A 24,184-nucleotide genomic window follows, 5' to 3' on the forward strand; every position below is an offset into this window, starting at 1 on the left:
CGGTGAGTGTAGCCGTCATAATCGTGACCACCAAGCCTTGTACGTATCATGAGTGGTAACCACCAAGCATTGTACCCACAATGACTGTAACCTCCAAGCCTTGTACCCACAATGACTGTAACCTCCAAGCCTTGTACCCACAATGACTGTAATCTCCAAGCCTTGTACCCTTCATGATTGTAACCACCAAGCCTTGTACCCACAATGACTGTAACCTACAAGCCTTGCACCCTTCATGATTGTAACCACCAAGCCTTGTACCATTCATGATTGTAACCACAAAGCCTTGTACCCTTCATGATTGTAACCACCAAGCCTTGTACCCTTCATGATTGTAACCACCAAGCCTTGTACCCTTCATGATTGTAACCACCAAGTCTTGTACCCTTCATGATTGTAACCACCAAGCCTTGTACCCTTCATGATTGTAGCCACCAAGCCTTGTACCCTTCATGATTGTAACCACCATGACTATAACCACCAAGCCTTGTCGCCATACTGACTGTAACCACCAAGCTTTGTACCCTTCATGATTGTAACCACCAAGCCTTGTACCCTTCATGATTGTAACCGCCATGACTATAACCACCAAGCCTTGTCACCATACTGACTGTAACCACCAAGCCTTGTACCCACAATGACTGTAATCACCAAGCCTTGTACCGTTCATGATTGTAACCACCAAGCCTTGTACCATTCATGATTGTAACCACCATGACTATAACCACCAAGCCTTGTCGCCATACTGACTGTAACCACCAAGGTTTGTACACTTATTACACATAATAACTGGGTCATTTTGGACTCCTACATGCCCTGTGGCATTGTGTAAAGGTTACAGTTTTGATGCCATCTATCTGGGATAAGATACTGCATCATCACTAACAGTAAGTCAGGTGTTGATGAAGGAGGGTCTGGCACAGAAAAGCGGGTGCTGTGCGGTGGGAAAGTGCAGTGTGCTGCAGGGAGGTCTAAGCGCGCAGGACGGAGAGGCCTAATGGCGCAGGACGGAGAGGCCTAAAGGACTTGTAAGTGTACATAGAGCACATGGTGATACACACGTAACATACGGTATCAGCGCAGCACTCCCTTATCTTTGGAGACGTTGTCCCGTCTCTTGAGTGGAGATCTGGAGCACAGCGTATAACTGTGGTCTAAAGGGGAGACAGCATTTACCCGTGGATTACATGTAGTGCACTACATAGGGTGCACCTCAATGATGGACTGATCCAGGAAAGACATGCTCTTAAAGGGGTTGGCCACTTTACCTCATGTTTTTGTAATGTGTGCATAAGTGTGTGGGGGACAAGGGGTTGGGGGGATATTTGGTAATTTACCAATATACAGCTATTAATAGCTCTGCTCCGCTTTCTTGATATGTGAAGTGAAGCCTCCTGTCTTTTACCTCATGAGCCAGAGATACATGTCCAGAAAATGGAGGGTCATGTGATGCTATGAGCAATCGCCCTGCCGGGACCTTGATCTTATATTACTGAATACTAGAGCAATTGTTCATGGACAGATAGAGATCACATGAACCTCCATCTGCCGCCATTTTGTGGACAGGGATGTCTGGCTGATGAGGTAAAAGCCAAGAGGTAAAATGATGAGGTAAAAGCCAAGAGGTAAAATGATGAGGTAAAAGCCAAGAGGTAAAATGATGAGGTAAAAGCCAAGAGGTAAAATGATAAGGTAAAAGCCAAGAGGTAAAATGATGAGGTAAAAGCCAAGAGGTAAAATGATGAGGTAAAAGCCAAGAGGTAAAATGATAAGGTAAAAGCCAAGAGGTAAAATGATGAGGTAAAAGCCAAGAGGTAAAATGATGAGGTAAAAGCCAAGAGGTAAAATGATGAGGTAAAAGCCAAGAGGTAAAATGATAAGGTAAAAGCCAAGAGGTAAAATGATGAGGTAAAAGCCAAGAGGTAAAATGATGAGGTAAAAGCCATGAGGTAAAATAATGAGGTAAAATAATGAGGTAAAACACATGAGGTAAAATGATGAGGTAAAACACATGAGGTAAAATGATGAGGTAAAAGACCGGAGGCTTCACTTTACTTATCAAGAAAGCGCAGCAGAACTATTAATAGATGTATATTGGTAAATTACCTAATATACTGCCCCCCACACACATTACAAAATACATGAGGTAAACCCCTTTAACCCCTTCACACACAATGATGTACTATAATGTTTTGGTGCTGGGGGTAGGATGTACGAGCTCAAGGGATGAGCTCTAGCCATTATTCCAGCTATGAGTAACAGAAAATAGCGCCTAAGTGTCCGAATTACCATTATTACATCCTTTGATTTTTTTTGTTTTTATTCAAACAATAAACAGTCACATCGGTTCCATATTGATATAAATGAAAACATCCGCAAAAATGACACCCTACACAGATCCTGTACACCAACGTATCCAAAAGTTATTGGCCTCAAACATGTTTTTGGCCCTTTTGCCAAATTTTAACTAATTTTATTATTTTATATCTACTAAAACATAGTCACACCAGTATAAATTTGGCATCTCTGTGATCGTACCGACCCAAAGAATAAAGGAGAGGCGTCATTTGGGAGCGCAGAGTAAAAACAGAGCCCACAAGAAAATGGTACAACCCATGACTGTAACCACCAAGCCTTATAGTGTAACCATAGAGTCCAGTGACCCCATTTGATATAAATTCAGGTTTTATAGTATGCAGTGTGTTTTAGGTACACTAAGCCCACTACATACGTGTGATCCTCCTTGCTGGGTAAAAGTGTGATATCCAATTTCACCACTAGAGGGCAGTGTTACCATCACTTTGCCATATATACACATATTTCGGCGCACACTTCATTGCTGATAGGTTTAATAATGCGGCTTCCCAAACCACCATTGTGGGTAATTATGCAGTGCGCCCCCTAGTCCTAATTAATGCGCAGTGCAGTGAGCATCCCATAGATTGCAGAATCCTTTAACTCCTAGTTCTGTATCATTTTACAGATAATTTAATCCAATCCCTGGATGTTGGCAAGTACATGATTTGCTGGACTGTTCCTTGTCATACTCAAGGGATCAGAATTTCAGATCTTAAAATTTTATTTCTATTTTTATGTAAATAAGCCTTTTGGTGCACTGGGGGCGGGCCTGTGTGTGCTGGTGCACTTATTCTCCGATTTTTCTACACTTTATATCTATGTGAGATGTCACTAATTATGTAATGGGGTGGTACCAATGAGCAGCATAAGTGCATCAGCATACAGGGTTCCACCCCAGGGAACTGAAAGGACTATGGGGCTCATTTACTAAGGGTCGCAAATCGCACCTTTGTCGGACTGTTCATCTTTTTCGGGGATTGCAGGGCTTGGACAGGTATTTAACAGGTGTCTGCGGTGGGATTGTATCACCAGCGACCGGATTGTGGCGCAGCTGCGCCGGCTTCCACGCGACGCAAATTAGGGGGCTTGCCGTAGGACGATCCGACTGATTTGGACTGAGCGCGGGATTTAACTTTCAAATTGTGTTGCAATCCAAAGCACTTACATGCACCAAGAAGAAGATGGTGAACTCCTGTGGACCTGAGCGGAGAAGCGACACATGCAGGATACCGGGCGCACAATGTTAGTGAATCGCGGCACAGTGCATTATACACGGACAATGGACTTTCGGTGGACTCCGTCGGATGGGTAAGTAAACGTGCCCACTTCAAGAAGGCATCTAGACTGAGGTTGTCCAAAGTGGACACTCACTGTGATAAAACACTCGCTCAGACATGTTTTCGCAAGACTGAACATATCCAGAGATTACCAACAAGTCTCAGCAAAAAAGAACATGTCAAGGCAACTAAACACTTGCCCTGATCCATCAAAGCGAGAGTGAACATGTCTAGATTATATAGCATATGCCCAGACAGGCTGAAACAAAGTTGAGCATGTCCAAATCACAGAGCATGTGCCCAAACACGTCCCAGCAAAAACTTACATGTCTGCTGGATTATTCAGTCTTTGCCCAAACACGTCTGAGCAGGACAAAACTTGGCCAGGACAAGTGACCATGGAAGTAAAGAGAAGTGTGAATGAGTCCTTCTTGTGAGTAATTGTATTGTTATAGACTTAGCATTATGCGCTGTGTTTTCCAAGACCAGACACTATCAATGGAGGCACCCAAGACAAGGAGGCATCCAGAGAGCAACCCAGCACCCTGTACATCATGTCCTCTGACAACAGGCACTATATACCCACCCTTTTGGGACCGGACAATACCCACCCAACTTTTTGGAGACCAAGCACTATTCAGGATAAATTTTGAGAATGGACAATAGACACCACTTCTACTAAGAGAAGACCCTGACAGAGACCAAGCGCTCCCCATCGAGCCTATCCATAGAGTCTCCCAACACCAGCGCCTATCCATAGAGTCTCCCGACACCAGCGCCTATCCATAGAGTCTCCCGACACCAGCGCCTATCCATAGAGTCTCCCGACACCAGCGCCTATCCATAGAGTCTCCCGACACTAGCGCCTATCCATAGAGTCTCCCGACACCAGCGCCTATCCATAGAGTCTCCCGACACCAGCGCCTATCCATAGAGTCTCCCGACACTAGCGCCTATCCATAGAGTCTCCCGACACCAGCGCCTATCCATAGAGTCTCCCGACACCAGCGCCTATCCATAGAGTCTCCCGACACCAGCGCCTATCCATAGAGTCTCCCGACACCAGCGCCTATCCATAGAGTCTCCCGACACTAGCGCCTATCCATAGAGTCTCCCGACACTAGCGCCTATCCATAGAGTCTCCCGACACCAGCGCCTATCCATAGAGTCTCCTGTGATAAGAGCCTATCCATTGAGTTTCCTGTGATAAGAGCCTATCCATCGACCCTGACCCAATATAGAATGTTTCCCCGAGACCAGGCACTACCCATCATTTCCTTTGACGGACACTATCCACCCACTTTTTGGGACCATACAATATCCAAAAACTGTTTTGAGACCAAGCACTATCCACAAGAATCCTGATAACAGATAATAAACACCACTTCTCCTGTGAAAGTCTCTATCCACCATGTCTCTTAATACCAAACACTGCTCACCACATCTCCCCAAACCTGACACGAACCCTCATGCCACCCAAGACCAAGCAATATCCATCAAGTCTTCCATGACAACAAAATTGTCCACTGTGTCTCCAGACACTACCCATCGAGTTTCCCGAAAGCAGATGCTACCCTTCACATCTTCTAAACCCAAATATAAAACATTGGGGCTCATTTACTAAGGGTCCGCTGGATGCATTTTCGTCGGGTTTCCCAACGATTTCCGTTTTGCGCCGTATTGCCCCGGGATTTGGGCACACGAGATTGGATTTTAGCGCATCGGCGCCGCCGGGGGGGGGGGGGGTCGTGGCCGTCGGACAACCCGACGGATTCGGACAAACCGCCGAATTTAAAAAAGGATTTGTGTCGCAAGATCAAGCACTCACATGCACCGGGAAGAAGAAGGACCTCGGCGGACCTCGGCGTAGAAGCGACGGATGCAGGAACTCGGGCAGACCCGAATCCTCGTCGGACATCGCACCGCGGGATCACAATAGGACTGGGTAAGTAAATGTGCCCCATTAGGTCTTCCAAAAGCAAATATTATCCATCAAATCTTCAGTGCCCAAAAACTATCCCCTTGAGTTTCAAGGAGAACAAACATTATCCACGCCTCAAGGGACAATATATCCACCATCAAGATGGACTACCAAGCATCGATCCAAACAAGTCTGAGCAGAATAGAACAGACCAACACAATTGTTCAACATTTTCTAAGCAAAAGTGAACATGTCTAGATTGCATAGCATGTGCCCAGACATGTTAAAAACAGATGAGCAGCTACAAATAACATAGAATTTGCACAAACAAGTCTGAGCAAGAACAAACACGTCTGGATTGTGCCATCTTTGCCCAAACGTGTCTGAGCAGAACGCAGCTTGTCTAGACTACACAGAGCTGCCCTCAACATGCCTAGATGTTAAGGTATAAGATTAGTTGTGTATTGTCATGTAAGTGACGATATACGTGAAGATAAAATGTGATGTCAGGTTTACAAATCACAACTATGGGGATGGTCAAAAACCATGATCAGGTCCAGACAATATCCAGTGGATTATCAAACTTAACATTACAAACTTAGCTTCCAAAAGTTGAAGTTTAACCATGGTACTGTATCTCCATGGACCAGACGCTAACCATAAGTGTCCAGGAACCACTAAATACTAGCTATCAAGTCTCAAGTTGCTACACAATGCTCCTCAATGACCACATCTTCAGGACTTCACAATAGTTTCCATAGGGTTCGGACATCATCTACCAAGTCTTCAGACACTGGATGCTGTTCAATGTGTCCACCGAAGCTCCAGAGACCAGACACTGGGTATGTATCAAGTTTCCCAGGACCTTAACCTGCAATGTGATCCGGAAATGGAGCCCCACCAATCAAGCATCCAACATTATTCACCAAGATCCAGGGACTCGACATCAGTGTCCAATCAAATTAATGAGCCCAATAATAGCAGACACAATGGGCTCATTTACTAGAGGGTCCGCGGTTTCCCGTCGATTTCCGTTTTCCCCCGCATTTAACAGGGGATTTTGGCGCACGCGATCTGATCTTGGTGCATCGCCGTTGGCTTGCACGCAATACAAATCGGTGGGGGGGGGGGGGGGGGGCGGGCTGTTGGACAACCCGACGGATTCTGACAACGCGCAGGATTTAACATTTCGAATTGTGTCGCAAGACATGCACTCACATACACCGGGAAGAAGATGGTGAACTCCAGTGGACCTCAGCGGGGAAGCGACAGATACAGGAAATCGGGCGCACAAGCTACGTGAATCGCACCGGACTTCATCTTCGTCGGACCGTCCGAATCAGGGATCGCGACAGGACCAGGTAAGTAAATTTGTCCCAATATGTACATGATTAGTATCTCCATAATAAGACGCTTGCTTTGACAAGTCTATACAAGCAAGAACATACCAAGCATTTGCCCAAACAAGTTGATGCACAAGAGAACAGATCAAGGAAGCAAAAGACTTGCCCAGGTCGGTGAAGACAGAAGTGAACATGCCTAGATTACACAGCATGTGCCCAGACACGTGGAAGCAGCATTGAACATGCCCTAATCATGCTGAATTTTGCCCAGACATGTCTGAGCAGAAACACAGGTGTCTGGATTAGATCATCTTTGCCCAAACATGTCTGAGCAGAACCAAACTTGCCCTGATTGCACAGTATTGGTCAGGACAGGTTTAGACAATAGTAAAAAAGAGAAGACACAAATATCTTAACATGGTCATAGATAGGAGTGTGATCCATTACAAATCTCAAAAATGGGAACAGATTAGAAAATTGTATCTTCAGGGACCAGACAATGGGGCAGATTTACTTACCTGGCCCATTCGCGATCCAGCGGCGTGTTCTCTGCGCTGGATTCGGGTCCGGCCGGGATTCATTAAGGTAGTTCCTCCGACGTCCACCAGGTAGCGCGGCTGCGCTGAAGGGCATCAGAACGCACTGGAGTTCACCGAGCCGGGCTGATTGAAGGAAAGTGCAGCTCCGCAACACTTTTTGCTTTTTAAATGCGGCGGTTCTTCCGAATCCGTTGGGTTTTCGTTCGGCCACGCCCCCCAATTTCCGTCGCGTGCATGCCAGCGCCGATGTGCCAAAATCCGATCATGTGCCCCAAAATCCCGGGGCAATGCAGGGAAGAAAAAAAAAAAAAAAAAAAAACCCGGCGCAAATCGGAAATATTCGGATAAAACGTGAATCGGGCCCTTAGTAAATGACCCCCAATATCTATTCTAGATCAGATATTGGAACTGGATCTCAAGGGACCAATGAGCATCTAGCACTGGTCAGACAGCTTCCGGCGGCCCGGCATTGGCCTAAAGAACCTAATTCTTGCTAACATGCCTCCTGAGCAAGCCTCTGGCGACCCAACTCGGCTCACGGAGCCCCCGGCGACCCAACTCGGCTCACGGAGACCCCGGCGACCCAACTCGGCTCACGGAGACCCCGGCGACCCAACTCGGCTCACGGAGACCCCGGCGACCCAACTCGGCTCACGGAGACCCCGGCGACCCAACTCGGCTCACGGAGACCCCGGCGACCCAACTCGGCTTCTTCAGAGACTGAACACTGGCTACCGAGCTTCGAGGGGAAAGACAATACCCACTAAAATTTCAGAAATTGAAGACTGGCCTTCAGGTCTACAAATATCCCAGTGAACTTAGTAGCCATCAAAATAAAATCGGAACATAAAAGACATAAATTAATAAATACTAATCATAGTAGAGCATTTAACATAACTTAAAAACATGTTTAAACAAGACCAGACATGACCAAATGATCAAGCAGCAGCCCAAACAATTCAAAGCAGAATGAAACAAATCCGGGCAACAAACAACTTGCCCGGATCAGTCTATACATATGGGAACATGTCTAGTTTACATTGCGTGTGCCCAAACATGCTGAAACAAAGCTGAGAATGTCAAAATCACAGAGGATTTGCCCAAACATGTCTTAGCAGGAATGAACATGCCTGAATCATGCAATTATTGCAAACATGTTTGAGCAGTACAGAACTTGCCAGAACACTAATGAGGACATGTCTAGACAGTAAGGAACTGGTGAAGATTGTGTCCATTATCTTCTAATATGGCCATAGATGTGAAGAGAAGCGTAACATCATATTGAAACTTCACAATTCAAGAAGTCCCCAAAAGACAAAATCCAATGGTTCACAAAGAATTGTGTCATTATCTGAAAAGTCTTTAGGGCCCGAAACTACCTTCAAAGTTTACAATGGACATCAAGCTCCAGGTTAGACACTGGCTACCAAATCTCCAAGGACATCCACAAAGCTTTCAAGGACTAGATATTATCCACTGAGACTCTAGGGACTGAACACTAGCCACAGAGTGTCATGGACCATATATTATTTACCAAGTCTCCAGGGACTGGCTTTTCCCACCAAATCTTGGGGTAGAAGACACTTCATCTTAGGGGGAGTCTTTAAAGGCCAAAGACTATTTACTAAGTCTACAGTGGACATCATCCAGTGAACCTTCATGGAGCAGACTCTTCCCACCAAAGCCCGCAGGGAGAAAAGACTCTTCCCACCAAAGCCCGCAGGGAGAAAAGACTCTTCCCACCAAAGCCCGCAGGGAGAAAAGACTCTTCCCACCAAAGCCCGCAGGGAGAAAAGACTCTTCCCACCAAAGCCCGCAGGGAGAAAAGACTCTTCCCACCAAAGCCCGCAGGGAGAAAAGACTCTTCCCACCAAAGCCCGCAGGGAGAAAAGACTCTTCCCACCAAAGCCCGCAGGGAGAAAAGACTCTTCCCACCAAAGCCCGCAGGGAGAAAAGACTCTTCCCACCAAAGCCCCCAGGGAGAAAAGACTCTTCCCACCAAAGCCCCCAGGGAGAAAAGACTCTTCCCACCAAAGCCCCCAGGGAGAAAAGACTCTTCCCACCAAAGCCCCCAGGGAGAAAAGACTCTTCCCACCAAAGCCCCCAGGGAGAAAAGACTCTTCCCACCAAAGCCCCCAGGGAGAAAAGACTCTTCCCACCAAAGCCCCCAGGGAGAAAAGACTCTTCCCACCAAAGCCCCCAGGGAGAAAAGACTCTTCCCACCAAAGCCCCCAGGGAGAAAAGACTCTTCCCACCAAAGCCCCCAGGGAGAAAAGACTCTTCCCACCAAAGCCCCCAGGGAGAAAAGACTCTTCCCACCAAAGCCCCCAGGGAGAAAAGACTCTTCCCACCAAAGCCCCCAGGGAGAAAAGACTCTTCCCACCAAAGCCCCCAGGGAGAAAAGACTCTTCCCACCAAAGCCCCCAGGGAGAAGACACTTCCTACCAAGCCCCAGGATACTAGTCATAGATACTCTAAGGACCAAACTCCAAAACAAGTCTCCAGAGACTGGACAATATCCACAGAGTTTCCAGGAACCAAATACTAGTCACCAAGTCTACTGAAATTATATATTAGTCACCAAATCTCTAGTAAACATACACCACCCATGGGGTCTAAAGGGACCTTACACTAGCCTTCCGGTCTCCAGAGATTGGACGTTATCACACAAGTCTCTAGGAATAATATCCACGGAATCTCAAGAAGCAGAGTATCAAAAACAAAATTTACTCCAATATTTTGAAAGGACTGAACTTTTTCCATCAAATTTCCAAAAACAAGAAAGGTTCTTGACAGTCCTTGCGACCCATAACATTATCTCTGTGTTCTTCATGCGCATCACCCCCAACATAAATCCACACGTGTTCTTATTCTAAAAACATAAACAAAATATCTACTGAATGTGATGGAAAGGTCACAATTCCGTTTTCAGAACGTGCCCCAGAGACCACATCCTGCCTCGGTAAGGTTTCGGCATCTGCTTTAGGTACAGAACTCGTATGAAGTGACAAAAAACAAAAACAAACTGATGGTCTTGGCAATACATAGCCAAAAACAGGTAGAATATATGGAAACCTGTAGTGGACTCAGTGCTAGGAGTATGAGGTTTCCTGTAGGACAGTGATGGGCAACCTTTTGAGCTTGGTGTGTCAAAATTCGCCAAAAAAACGAGCATAACTCGGGTGCTGTCTCACCTTTAGGAAAAACCTAATTTTTAATAACATGTCCAGCAGCGGCCTCCCTTTACTACTAAAATACCCCTAGCGGCCTCCCTTTACTACTAAAATACCCTTAGCGGCCTCCCTTTACTACTAAAATACCCCTAGCGGCCCTCCCTTTACTACTAAAATACCCCTAGCGGCCTCCCTTTACTACTAAAATACCCTTAGCGGCCTCCCTTTACTACTAAAATACCCCTAGCGGCCTCCCTTTACTACTAAAATACCCCTAGCGGCCCTCCCTTTACTACTAAAATACCCCTAGCGGCCTCCCTTTACTACTAAAATACCCCTAGCGGCCTCCCTTTACTACTAAAATACCCCTAGCGGCCTCCCTTTACTACTAAAATACCCCTAGCGGCCTCACATTACACAGGGAGGGGGGCGGACAGCGGGCGCTGGGCGGCCGCGTGTCAGCAAAAATGACTACGCGTGTCAGTGCTGACACGCGTGTCATAGGTTCGCCATCACTGCTGTAGGATGACGTTTGCTTGGAATCATACATAGGGATGGACCCTACACATCGAATAAAAATAACACCATATGCCACATATGGGGTGGATGGGGTAAGCCAGGGGTAAAATGAGTTACCAATTAAAGGGGTGTCGCATTTTGGACATTTATGGCATGTCCATAGGCATAAAGGTCTGACAGGTGTGAAACCCACCTGAAACCACGTATCCCTTTACTCCCAAATAGAATTTATGGCCCATGGTCAACTCAAGAACTACAACCACAGGAGTTACAAGCCAACCTAATATAATTAACTGATGGATATTGGGCCAATCTTTTTCTATGGCCCGCTTATATGTAGGATCAGGGCTGGGACGAGGCATTTTGGTGCCCTAGGCGACAAGCAAAATTGGGCCCCTACCCCACCAATATGGCCGAATTAGGGCTGATCCTAACAGGAAAACTGAAATGCCCCCCCATTAAAAATAATAATTTAAAAAAAATCTAAGTGGCCAACTACTATGGAAACATCTGCCATATGTCCCTCCAGTAAAAATACTGGCAATGCTTAAACCAAAATTATATACCTGCAAAGAATGTAGAAAACATATACATATATTCCAGCAATGAATATACCAAACACTAGACAATAGATACCAATGACTGGGCCACACATACAAATAAACAGCACATAATAATATCCTGTGCTTATAAATATAGACCAAAAATTAATTTACTACACACATCAATATATATCAGCACTACATGTCCTGCACATCTGGGCTACAATCGGCTACAGACTGTTAGGCTGCTGCTGTCTCCTTCTATGTCTGTGTTGCTGCGGTCCATACCGTTCTTCTTCCTGTTGTCTCCTCATTGCTGCTAATCCTTCTCCATCAGGTACAGAACGTCATGGAAACTTCTCCAGGGCATGACTTATCTCTGCAGAATTTGCCACCCGGGTGACTGTGGCTTCTGGAGAACATCTCCACACTCCGTCCCTAAAAAAGTAGTATATAGCCAGCCTGCCTCCTCCTGTAGTATATAGCCAGCCTGCCTCCTCCGTAGTATATAGCCAGACCCCCCCTGTAGTTTATAGCCAGCTTTCTCCCCATTGTAGTATATAGCCAGCCTGCCCCCTCTGTAGTATATAGCCAGCCTGCCCCCTCTGTAGTATATAGCCAGCCTGCCACCCCCCTGTAGTATATAGCCAGCCTGCCCCCCCTGTAGTATATAGCCAGCCTGCCCCCCCCCTGTAGTATATAGCCAGCCTGCCCCCCCGTAGTATATAGCCAGCCTGCCCCCCCCTGTAGTATATAGCCAGCCTGCCCCCCCCTGTAGTATATAGCCAGCCTGCCCCCCCCTGTAGTATATAGCCAGCCTGCCCCCCCTGTAGTATATAGCCAGCCTGCCCCCCCCTGTAGTATATAGCCAGCCTGCCCCCCCCCTGTATTATATAGCCAGCCTGCCCCCCCCTGTAGTATATAGCCAGCCTGCCCCCCCTGTAGTATATAGCCAGCCTGCCCCCCCCCTGTAGTATATAGCCAGCCTGCCCCCCCCTGTAGTATATAGCCAGCCTGCCCCCCCCTGTAGTATATAGCCAGCCTGCCCCCCCCTGTAGTATATAGCCAGCCTGCCCCCCCCTGTAGTATATAGCCAGCCTGCCCCCCCCCTGTAGTATATAGCCAGCCTGCCCCCCCCTGTAGTATATAGCCAGCCTGCCCCCCCCTGTAGTATATAGCCAGCCTGCCCCCCCCTGTAGTATATAGCCAGCCTGCCCCCCCCTGTAGTATATAGCCAGCATGCCCCCCTATAGTATATAGCCAGCCTGCCCCCCCTGTATTATATAGCCAGCCTGCCCCCCCCGTAGTATATAGCCAGCCTGCCCCCCCCCTGTAGTATATAGCCAGCCTGCCCCCCCCTGTAGTATATAGCCAGCCTGCCCCCCTGTAGTATATAGCCAGCCTGCCTCCCCCTGTAGTATACAGCCAGCCTGCCTCCCCCTGTAGTATATAGCCAGCCTGCCTCCCCCTGTAGTATATAGCCAGCCTGCCCCCCCTGTAGTATATAGCCAGCCTGCCCCCTCTGTAGTATATAGCCAGCCTGCCCCCCCTGTAGTATATAGCCAGCCTGCCCCCCCTGTAGTATATAGCCAGCCTGCCCCCCCCTGTAGTATATAGCCAGCCTGCCCCCCCTGTAGTATATAGCCAGCCTGCCCCCCCCCTGTAGTATATAGCCAGCCTGCCCCCCCCCCTGTAGTATATAGCCAGCCTGCCCCCCCCTGTAGTATACAGCCAGCCTGCCTCCCCCTGTAGTATACAGCCAGCCTGCCTCCCCCTGTAGTATACAGCCAGCCTGCCTCCCCCTGTAGTATATAGCCAGCCTGCCTACCCCTGTAGTATATAGCCAGCCTGCCTCCTCCTGTAGTATATAGCCAGCCTGCCTCCCCCTGTAGTATATAGCCAGCCTGCCTCCTCCGTAGTATATAGCCAGCCTGCCTCCTCCATAGTATATAGCCAGCCTGCCTCCTCCGTAGTATATAGCCAGACCCCCCTGTAGTTTATAGCCAGCTTTCTCCCCATTGTAGTATATAGCCAGCCTGCCCCCCCTGTAGTATATAGCCAGCCCCCCTGATGGTGCGCCGTGCCCTAGTGCTAATGTTAATATAACTTATAAATCGGTGATACAGCGGTTTATTCTACTAATGAAAATATGCTCCGGCACCAGCTCACCCTGAGCTGGTGCCATGTATATGTGTGTAAGAACTACCACTTAAGTGGTAGGTTTCCTTTAAAGGAAACCTAGAATCTGATTTCATGCATTACAAAGCAAACATACCTTGAGAATGCTGTAGCTACACTGATGCAGGATCATATATTGGTTAATCCCTGAGCCGAGTTGTTTTGCTGATAAAACAGCTATAACATTATGATAATGAAGCTCTGTCACTTCTATGGCTGCTTCAGCGCTTGGTTCAGCGCTTCTCCTAGCACGTGAGCGTTTCTCTGCAGAAGAGGATGATGTAATCCCTGGGTTGTGCCTGAAGGCAGAATAATCAATTGCTGCACCATCCCCCAGCTGCTGTGTATGAGTGATACAGCTCAGGTTGATTAGTCATGCTTGACTAACCTCCATTTGTAACTACAAGCTCACCGCGTATAATGTGTTTATGCTATTCAGCCTGACCCAGCTTTCCCAAGGTCCTGAATGTTAAATTGTTTTTTTTCAGCAAAACCACTGAGCTCAGCGATTAACCAAGATATGATCCTGCATCAGTGTAGCTGCAGCATTCTCAAGGTATGTTTGCTTCATAATGCATCAAATAAAATGGTAGGTTTCCTTTAAAATACTACTTTGTTTTTGTCCTCCTCCCCCTCCCCTGCTCCCCTAACTAACCGTTTTCACGAGTTGTACTAATAGAACATTGTGTTTTCTGATGGAGGAGATAAAGACGTGTTTGTGGGAAGTGTCGGAAGCAGGTCTGTAACCACATCACATTCTGCTGCCTAAAACATGGAGACATCTGCAGCAGGTGACTTATGTATGGTGTAAGCCCCATGTTCGCTTTAGCTGGGACACTGTACATGGGGGGGGGGGGCAAGCAGCTGCCACTTGGTGGTCGAAAACGTAATGGTCGTCCGTGAGAACCCAAGCGGAAAAATATACGACCTGCCAACATTTCTACAAAGAGCTGGCACCGATATCTGACATGATTTCCAGCTTCCTGTACAATAATTACATGTTGTGGTTAGACTGGCACCCGTGACTCGGTGGTAAAACGAGGCCAGGGGGGGTGGTCACCTCTGATCTGCATCGGTCATTCCTATATTTTCTAGGCGTTATCCATCCATGCGGATAGAATCTTAAAAATTATAGAAAATTAGAAAGAAGTAAAGACTAAATCAGACTACACAGAATTTGTTTGTAGTCTGTTACCATGGAGACACACTAGACTGTACAGGCGTTGTAGTACAAAAACAAATAAATAAGTTAAATAAGTTAAAAAAAAAATCTTTGCAAAACAGCCCTCTCCCTACAAAATTTTTTTATCATAACGGTACAATGTTAGAACTAGACTGTCTTAAAGGGATAATTCTGGTAATTAAAGGGTATCTATCACCAGGATGAAAGACTGAATGCAAATGAGCCTGAGGGGCTATAAACCCCTATGGCTCAATTGCATTCAGTCCTTCAACCCGGTGGTAGATGCCCTTTAAGTAAAAAAAGTTACAAAACAATCTCCCTTTAGGCTGATTAGAGCTGTTCCAAATTCTAAGCCATGTGATCATTTCGGAGCCCACTTCTGCTGTCCTTACCACCACCAAACATTTGGATATTTGGAGTCTTCCGCAGTACATTCAGCTTCTCGTATCCCCCCCCCCCTGCATAACCACCTCCACATCCCACCCACCAATGACCATACAAGGCTTCCAAACTGCATCAGGGCTCCAAGCCCTGCCCCCTCCATCAGCAGGACCTAAGCAATGCCTCATCCTCAATTTGGGCTAAACGATATATAGACAGATTACTGTAAAAAAGATAAAATTCTGTCACCACTAGGGGGAGCTTTGGAGTTAAGCACATTCAAATCAATCACAGATCATATCAAGAGTCTCATATTTTAAATGAATCTCTATGGAGGGGATTTGGGTCTTTTTATTAGGAAAACTGAGCAAATTCCGCAATTAAGATATATTATAAAATTGATCAGTGGAAAATGGCGGATCTAAAAATGTCATCATATTCGAAAGTGAAGATCCACTTTAAGGTTGCTCTTAAAAATCCTTAAATACTCTGTGCCACTTGAGTGACCCTTAAAATGTTATAGCTCCACAAAAAAATATCTAGACTCTCCCTTCTTGTGCCCCTTTTCATCTCCAGTGCCAGTCCGCTTTGTGATTGGGTGACCCTCATGCCTATCCGGTCAGGTCAACAGGAAATTAACCTTTATAGGATCAAGTTACACACTTCCCTTGGCTGCTAATCCTCCCCAGATGTGTAATATAAAGCCTCCGACCCCCGTCAGCGCCTCACTCATTGTGTATCTGGAGATTAGATTTTACACATTGAACTTATACAAAAGGCTCGAAATAAAATCTGGACCAGAGAGAGAACATTCTGTCACTTCCCAAAAAAAAATGTCATTCCATCACAATCCCTTCATTCTTCCCGGAAAACACCAGCAACATCAATGTGAAAGAATTAACTCCAATGGGTGCCCACTTTAAAGGGATACAACCCATTTAAATGACATAAACAATAATTTATGTGAATTTACTCAATTAAAGGGGTTGGCTGCTTTGGACAATCCCTTTAATTTTACAAGAGCTTCCTGCTCATCACTAGGTGTCCTGCTTATGGGACCTAAACTGATATAAACCTTGTTATTGGCGAATAGATTCATTTTTCTGCAGTGCCTCTATAGGTGAGCTAAGGTATTACATGGTGCTCATCTTGGATGCGTACAAAAAAGATCCAAAAAGAAAAGTATGTCTTATATCAATCCTCATTGAGAAGTACTGGCTTAAAGGGATTTTTCTACCACTGTATCAACAGGATGAGTCAAAAATCAGATCATCAGGGATGCGACCCTTTAGATGTTCCACCAATTAGGAGCCATAAGTTTAGCTCCTTTCCCTATGTATCAATGAATTGATATTGAAGGATTATTCTATGGATAAATCTCCGATATCAATATAATGGCAAACCCCTTTAAGTGAGGATTTAATGCTGATAAAGGTCAGAGAACATATTCTTTATGCCTCCTTCACACTCTCCATTGAGAGAAACAGGACTTAATCCAGCAAAAGGCTCCTCAGGGGTGGAGCCTATGGTATAGAATTTTCCTATTTTCCTAAAACAGCGCTCTGCTATATCCAGATTTCACACAAGTTGGTATGCTCTACTTGGGTTGGCTTGTTACAAAGGTATACTCTATCCACAGAACAAGGCATAATTTGCATATAATGTGGGGTCTGCCCACTAGGACCCCCACCAATCACAAGTCACAGTAGTTGCTACAATTAACGCATTGGTAAGTGTTCCATCATTCCCTATGGCTTCACACTGTACTCAACTCACTCCCGCACCCCCATAGACCATCTGGATCATCAGACCCCCATCCTTAGGTTAAGTGGGGCTCTAACAAATTATGCAAAACTCTGCAATTTGGGCTGCACCAATCAAAGCCAAAGCTCTTGGGCAGGAGTTTACAAGCCCCGCCTCCATTCCGAACAAGAACATCTCTATTTACTAAGTGTTTATGGAATTCTGCTGCTCTCTGTTATCAGCCAGTAATGGAATTTTCATATAGGAAATTCATATGAGATTCCACAAATCTGCTCCACGTCATGACTTCTGGGAAGCTACACATGTGTGTGTGAATGAATCCTAGAGTAAGTTCAGGGTTATTTAAGTACATCCCCCCCCCCCTCCCGCAGCGAGCACGCACCCAGAACAACTAGGACTCTGTAATGCAAACATCACCAGCCCGCGGGCCGTCATGCTACAATTTCCATATATGTCATTCAGGAGTCTTACAGCAGCTGTTCTGTATTTATAGGACTACAGGTCCCAGCACAACAACTCCGGGACTAATCATAAGGACCCTCGGGTCAGTATACACAGATGTCAAATGTGAACACCACTCCCTATACTGTATATTTCCCACACTGCAAAGGATTCTGGGACTTATGTTTACATTACCAAAGTTTAAATACATGCCCCACCTCTCTTTTAATAAGCCACACCCCCAACACCAACTGAAGCCCCTTACAGGGGTCGTGCCAATATGTCGGCATGTGTCTAATAACTGGGATCACAAAAAATTGGGGGACAACAAGTAACCCTTAGTGGAGTAGTGGTGGGCATGCTCACATTTTTGCTGTGGTGGGCATGCTCGGGGTTTAAACTTTTTGTATGTGTGATTTCCCTAAAGTCCCAAAGCAGTTGGACCCACAGAGATCACCCCAAACACTCATCCCCTGCCCTGTAGATGACTACTGGGACCCCAAAAAGTCTTGAGAATGAACGCCACTAAGTCCATGTGAAGAGAGAGGTTCCCAAATTCTATTTGTGAATAAAGTGCCCCTTTAAATCATGTGTATTGGGTGTTTCCAACTAGTTGGGGGTGGAGTCCAATACCCCAATTTTGCCAACTGAAATGTTGGGCACTATGAATACTGCAGTGACTACAGAAAACACTTTACAACAGTGTTGCAAAGAGAGACCACCAAAGGGGTGGATCTTAAAGGCAAAGTGTGGAGATGTTTACAGCTAAGACCCGCCCATTTGGTGGTCTTGATAATCAATCACAGAGTAGGGGGTCATTTCGGATCTGCATTTCATTTTAGGTTGAGGACATGGGGTTGGGGGGGGGGGGGGTTCTATACTGCCTACAGTTTTCAAGAACAATCCAGGTCCAAAAACGGAAGACTGTAATGCAAACCCCGCCCCAAAGTGCATTACAGGAAGCTCAGGGGCAGGAATTACAAAGGACCTTTCACCACCTCACACATGTGGCAATAAACATACAAAGTTAAGGGGCTGCTACACCGTTTCAGGGGCACTTTGAATTTTCTTTCTAGCCCCCTCGGATGTGAAGATATCAGTCCCCGTTTCTGACCATTATAATCCTCTCTACTGTCGGAGAGGAGGAGCTGAAATAGAGAAGGGGGGAGTGTGTTATGCTAATCTTCTCTGACACTGGCCAATCAGTTGTAGATAAAGTGATATACACAGAAGCTTCTGTTTGCCGTGACTGGACAGTGTCGTAGAAGATCATATTATAGGCACCCTCCTCTGCTTCAGCACCTCCTCTCTGACAGTGGAGAGGATTACAATGGTCAGATACCGGCAATGAAAATTCAAAGTGCCCCTAAATTTTACCAACAATATTGTTGGAAACTATGGATGATCCCTTTACACATAAGCACTAATGGATCATATGACACTTTCTTGGACCTTAAAGGGGAAATCCAGACAATGTGATCTGATTCAATCTGACCTGGTCAAAATGGGGTGTGGTTATTCAAATCTGCCTTAAAGGAGCTCTCTTAGCAGTGACAAGGGATCTTTTACAAAAATCCATGTTTTGGCTGGTGGATTTTGGTCTAGCTGTCACATGTAGCAGGTAGTAATATACCGCCATATAGTCACCATAATATAAACCGTCACAAGACACAAAGATTCGAGACGTCTCGTCGATGTTACGACACGTAGGAACCGAAAATAGCATTGTGGTTAGTGTCAGCGAATGGAAACATTGTGTCACCGCTATGGAGCTTTCCAAATTTGATATAAACTGGGTGTACAAATTAAAGGGGAAGTTCAGCTACCAATCAAAATCTGCTCTGAGTGTGTAGGAAAGCACCTGCTACTAATGTTGAACTCCTGTTATGTAGGTGATAAGTGGCCAAGACTCCTCTATCACCGCTTATCTTGATGAAAGTCTTGGAGATGTTCATGTTTAAGAGTATTCCAATCCTACCTTTGTGCATGCTGTTAGTAGCAGCAGGACTGTGGAATATGGATTTATATTCCAGGAATGTAACATGGCCTTACACTGCTGTGCACTGTGCTCTACGCATCCAGTGTTGGGTATTATCCTGGGAGAGCTGTGTAATGATACCTTTGTCCATGCTGTTAGTAGCAGCAGGACTGTGGAATATGGATTTATATTCCAGGAAAGTAACATGGCCTCACACTGCTGTGCTCTTTGCTCTCTAGTGTTAGGTATTGTCCCTGGAGAGATGTGTAATCATATCTTTGTCTATGTTGTTAGTAGTAGCAGGACTGTGACATACAGATTTATATTTTTTAGAATTGGAGCTTACTCAAGTGCACTTGTGGGGGGGGGGGCGTTACTCACACTGCTGTGCTCTTGACTCCTTGAATCCAGTGTTAGATGTGTAATAATACCTTCGTGCATGATTAAGTAGCAGCAGAACTGTAGCTTATTCAAGTGAACCTGTGGGGGTTTTCATCACACTGCTGTGCTCTTAGCTCTCCGCATCCAGTGTTAGGTGTTGTCCGTGGAGAGATGTGTAATCACACCTTTGTGTATGTTGTTAGTAGCAGCAGGACTGTGAAATATGGATTTATATTCCAGAGCTGTAGTGTCCTCACACTGTTGTGCTCTGTGCTCTCCGCATCCAGTGTTAGGTGTTGTCCTTGGAGAGATGTGTAATCACACCTTTGTGTATGTTGTTAGTAGAAGCAGGACTGTGAATACATATTTATATTTCAGGATTGCAGTTTATTCAGGTGCACTTGTGGGGGTTTTCCTCACACTGCTGTGCTCTTAGCTCTCCGCATCCAGTGTTAGGTATTGCCCCTGGAGAGATGTGTAATCATACCTTTGCGTATGTTGTTAGTAGCAGCAGGACTGTGAAATATGGATTTATATTCCAGAGCTTTAGTGTCCTCACAATGCTGTACACTGTGCACTCCGCATCCAGTGTTAGGTATTGTCCCTGGTAAGATGTGTAATCATACCTTTGTGTATGTTATTAGTAGCAGCAGGACTGTGGCATGCAGATTTATATTCCAGTACTATATCTTATTCAAGTGCACTTGTGGGGAGTTTCCTCACACTGCTGTGCTCTTGAATCTCTACAATGAACTGCTACACTGTCCATCTACTCTGTTTTAAGTAACCAGTGTATTATTTACTACTATTCTTATACAGAGCATAACATAGGTGGTATGGAGCAGTAATTGCACAGCGCTAAGAGCACAGCAGTGTGAGGACATGCCCCCAGTTCTAAGCCTTATTTCACAGTGCCGCTGTTACATTCATGAAGGTGTGATTACACATCTCTTCAGGGACAATACCTAACACTTTGTGGGGCCCCCAGTTGGGGTCTCATTCACCCAGTAATGAAAGTGAATGGGGCGACAGTGTGTGCACTCGACCTGCCGATTCATAGATTAGGGTTAATGGGACCCCCGTTCTCATGGCCATTGGGGACCTCAACAGTTGGATCCTTCCTGATCAGTCAATTATCCCCATATCCTGTAAACAGGGATACACTGTGCTCATGATACACACAGGTAGGAGCGCGTATTGGGGTGCGGTAACCCAAATTTGTTAGAGGATCTACCAACAATGATGTGATCACCGATCAGCTGGAGACTCTATCACAGGGGTCAGGAACCTTTTTGGCTGAGAGAGCCATGAACGCCACATATTTCAAAATGTTATTCTGTAAGAGCCGTACAATATGCGCATGCCCCCAAGTAGATAGGTAGTGGCATTGTCACGGATGCCCTTGAGATCTACTTCTTGGATTGCAGGCACACCCGTGCCCCTCTCCGTGGCCGCGCCCATTTCCAAGTTCATGCAATTCACCACTTTCCGGCTCCAGTCCCGGCTGGCCAGCGCACACGCGCTGGCACTCGCAAGTTTACAGGGCCAGTGCGCCGCTAATTGGCACTGCCCACTTCCCAGGTTCCTATAAAGACCGGCGGCTCCTAGCTTTCCCCGCCGGATCTTAGTGCTTCATGTCTATGAGGAAGCTTTCCACAGTGTTTCCTTCACAAGTTTTGACCTCCCGTTGTGACCCCGGACCTGTTCCCGATTCTGCTCCTTCGCTGCCAGCCCTGATCTCTTGCTCCATCCCCAACCTTCTGCCTTGGCCCCCTGCCTGTTCCTGACCATGACACTGCCTAGTGATTCTGTACCTCGACCTTGGCTGCCACCGTGGACAAGTCGTGTCTGTGGAACGACCTGGTGGTCGTTTGATGGGCTCTGGTGAAGACTGGATGCCACTTAGATTTCAGTCCCAGGTGTCTGCTTACATCATTGTCCGCGGTGGTCCAGGGGGTTCACTACTCCAAATCCTGACACTCACCACATGCCTCCCAGATAGATACCCATAGATAGGTAGCCACAGCACATGCCTCCCAGTATATAGGAAGCCCCAGCACATACCCCCAGTAGATGGGTAGCAGCAGCACATACTCCCAGTAGATAGGTAGCCCCAGCACATACCCCCAGTAGATACTGTAGGTAGCCCCAGCATATGCCCCCAAGTAGATAGGTAGCCATAGCAAAAAAAAGAAAGTTTTCACTTACCAGCGCTCCCTGCAGCCAGCTCCTCATTACTCCCATGCTCTTCTCTTTGACCCAGTCTTAGACGATGGCGGCGATGGCACCTGGGTCGTACAAAGGACATAGACAGTGGTAACATCACTGCCTGTGTCCAATGTCTAAGACACACACAGCAGCCATCACTATTTATTAAAGATCTGTCTGAGAGCCAGATGCAGCCAACAAAAGAGCCATATCTGGCTCCCGAGCCATAGGTTCCCTACCCCTGCTCTATCATATAGTAATCCATTTCTCTACAGCGCCACCTCAGGAGAAATAAAGCATTACACTGTCCAATCCATATCAGCTCTCTGTGAAGTCCAGGAATCTGTGGGGTAGCTGAAGGAGGGGAGATAATTAAAGGGGGCGGGGGGGGGGGGCTCTAACTACAACTCCTAACTAGCCCATAGGTAAGTGTAGTAGCCCCCTCCTATAACATAGCTGTCAGTGAGTGGAGCATAACACACAGCATGCAGGAGCAGGGTGTGGGGGGACCCCCCCCCTGCTCACATCCCCTTTAAGCAATACATAGAGCAGCTACTTACTGCCGGTCTCCTGCCCCTCCTGGCAGCGGTCGGACGTGTGTGCAGGGCTACTCGGCATGTACAATCACGAGCAGGACTTGTTTACAAACTGTTACACTGTGTCCAGATTGGCAGAGCAGGAAGCCCCGCCCTGTCTTGATGTCAGATCCCTCGCGGCCACGCCCACTTAAAGACATACACACACACACCCCACTTGTTATTTAATTGTTCTGGGTTGGAGGGGAGGGGGGGTCTCTACACTCCATAGCCCTGCCCCATGGCCAGCACAACGGAAGTGACCCGAGGCTGTGCCCCCCTGGCTGCAGCTCACACTCACACTCATGCTTCTATGCAGCTGCAGGTGGAGGAGGACTACAAGTCTAAGCAAGTCCTGGGAGATAGGGTGCACATATATATACTCATAGTCATGTGATCCCCCATAGCTAGGGGAACTTTCTGATGAGTGGGGGGAGCAACAGCTGTGACCCCCCACCTGACCCCTAAAAACTTATGGACCCCAAAAAGTGGTAAAGCTGCAGGAAAAAGATGAAAACTGAAACCTCAACATTAGTCTCACCTCCATGTATACCCCTAAATACCCCCATAGTGACCCCCACACTGAGTGATCACTATAGTGATCCCTATGCCCCTGTAGTTACCCCTACACTGTATAATACCCCTGTAGTTACCCCCACACTGTATAATACCCCTGTAGTTACTACTACACTGTATAATACCCCTGTAGTTACCCCCACAATGTATAATACCCCTGTAATTACCCCCACACTGTATAATACCCCTGTAGTTACCCCCACACTGTATAATACCCCTGTAGTTACCCCCACAATGTATAATACCCCTGCAATTACCCCCACACTGTATAATACCCCTGTAGTTACTACTACACTGTATAATACCCCTGTAATTACCCCCACACTGTATAATACCCCTGTAGTTACTACTACACTGTATAATACCCCTGTAGTTACACCTACACTGTATAATACCCCTGTAGTTACCCCTACACTGTATAATACCCCTGTAGTTACTACTACACTGTATAATACCCCTGTAGTTACCCCTACACTATATGTTACCCCTACACTGTATAATACCCCCGTAGTTACCCCTACACTGTATAATACCCCTGTAGTTACCCCCACACTGTATAATACCCCTGTAGTTACACCTACACTGTATAATACCCCTGTAGTTACCCCTACACTGTATAATACCCCTGTAGTTACACCTACACTGTATAATACCCCTGTAGTTACCCCCACACTGTATAATACCCCTGTAGTTACACTTACACTGTATAATACCCCTGTAGTTACCCCCACACTGTATAATACCCCTGTAGTTACTACTACACTGTATAATACCCCTGTAGTTACCCCTACACTGTATAATACCCCTGTAGTTACCCCTACACTGTATAATACCCCTGTAGTTACTA

At 46.5% G+C, this 24,184-nt stretch overlaps 1 long non-coding RNA gene across 1 annotated transcript in view; it reads right to left on the reverse strand.

The window, feature by feature from the left end:
• LOC140126218 (uncharacterized) overlaps positions 1-22,874 on the reverse strand; it is a 210,943-nt gene extending 188,069 nt beyond the window's left edge. Inside the window, exon 1 of the long non-coding RNA XR_011854784.1 lies at positions 22,747-22,874. This is a non-coding gene — a long non-coding RNA (uncharacterized lncRNA). The remainder of the gene's footprint in view (positions 1-22,746) is intronic.
• Between the last annotated feature and the right edge of the window lie 1,310 nt (positions 22,875-24,184).

This window comes from Engystomops pustulosus, chromosome 4 (assembly GCF_040894005.1).
Source record: "Engystomops pustulosus chromosome 4, aEngPut4.maternal, whole genome shotgun sequence".
Classification (NCBI taxonomy): domain Eukaryota; kingdom Metazoa; phylum Chordata; class Amphibia; order Anura; family Leptodactylidae; genus Engystomops; species Engystomops pustulosus.